We start from the raw sequence: 1,534 nt of genomic DNA on the forward strand, positions 1-1,534 counted from the left end.
CCGCCTCGGCCCGCCCAGGGCGCACCACACGCTCCGCCCCTTCTCCCGCGGCTCCCCGCCGCCTCGGCACGCCCAGGGCACATCGCAGGCTTCCACGCAAGTCCATCCTGCGCGGAGCGGGCGCACCGCAGCCTCTCCCCGCCGGTCCCCAGATCTCGGCACCAGCCCCACCCCATGAGTGGGCTCCCAGGTTACACGCGTGGGAGCCCTCAGAGGCCATGAGTCAGGATGCGCACAATCCCTAGTGACACCTTTGCGACCTTGGGGCACCGCTGGGAGTCTCCCCGCACCCAGGGCCTTATCCCACCCTCTTGCCCTCCTTCACAAGTGTCCCCAGGAGGGGCCCGCTGACCTCCGGAAGGGAGTCACTGTCCCCGGCCTCTCTGGGTCTTGCTTTCCAGGTGGGGTGCACTTGGGGCTCACAGCCTCAGAATCACCTTATGGTCCACACCAACCCCCATCATGATCCCGGTGTTAGGGAGCTATTTTTCATAGCCTTAAGTATTTCATTTTAAGTGAAATTTAATTGGTTTCCATGGCTCAAGATGTCTGTCTGTCTCTTTCTCTCTCTCTCTCTTTCTGTTGAGAGAAAAAGACACACTCCTCTGACCTAACCGCCCTGGCATCTGGATAGGTCTGTTCCAGTTCTGGATAAACTGAGTTGGTCATGTGACGCTGTCTCTGCCAAATGGTCACTTGCCAAATGTGTCAGGAGTTGGGGACACGGCGGGGACTAGAAACCCACCCGTGTTCTCAAATACTCTGCCCACATGGAGCTCACGGGGCCTCTGCTCAGGAGGCCATAGAGGAGACATGGATGGGGAACCCCCAGAGCTGGAGCCAAGTGTGCCCCGAGCTCCAACATCCACTGTGAAGGAGTCGTCAGGTCCTGGACCCCTACCCTGTTTTAAAAAACAAAAACAAAACAAGACAATGTATACAGAATGTGACTGACCGGGGTCTTGGTTACCGGCCACACTTGGCCCAGGGTGACCTTGGCAGGTTCTCTTGAATTCTTTTCCAGCACACTGTAAACAGAGGGACCTGCCAGGGCAGGCGCCGAGGCTCTGAGGCCTGAATTCAGCTCGCAGCATCCCTGGCATCCTCCACCTTGGCTTTATATAAACCGGCGCAGTCTGGCCAGAAAGAGTCGCTTTTGTCCTATTATGTACCCGTTTCTCCTGACCCAACTAGTAGAATCTACTAGTCTTGCTGTTGCTCAGGACCACAATTCCAGGCTGGGAATGTGGCTCAGTGTAGAGTGCTTGTCTAGCATGCGTGAAGCCCTAGGTTTGATTCCTTACTACCACATAAGCAGAAAAAGCCGAAGTGGTACTGTGATTCAAATGGTAGAGTGCTAGCCTTGAGCACAGAGAGGCTCAGGGACAGTGCCTGGATCCTGAGTTGAAGCCCCAAGACTGGCAAAACAAACAACGAGGGGCTGGGAAGGTGGCTCAGTGGTAGAGCGCTTGCCTTGCATGCATGAGGCCCTGGGTTCGATTCCTCAGCACCACATAAGCAAAAAGAAAAAAGC

The sequence above is a fragment of the Dipodomys ordii genome, unplaced genomic scaffold (genome assembly GCF_000151885.1).
Source record: "Dipodomys ordii isolate 6190 unplaced genomic scaffold, Dord_2.0 Scaffold82, whole genome shotgun sequence".
In the NCBI taxonomy this organism is placed as follows: Eukaryota; Metazoa; Chordata; class Mammalia; order Rodentia; family Heteromyidae; genus Dipodomys; species Dipodomys ordii.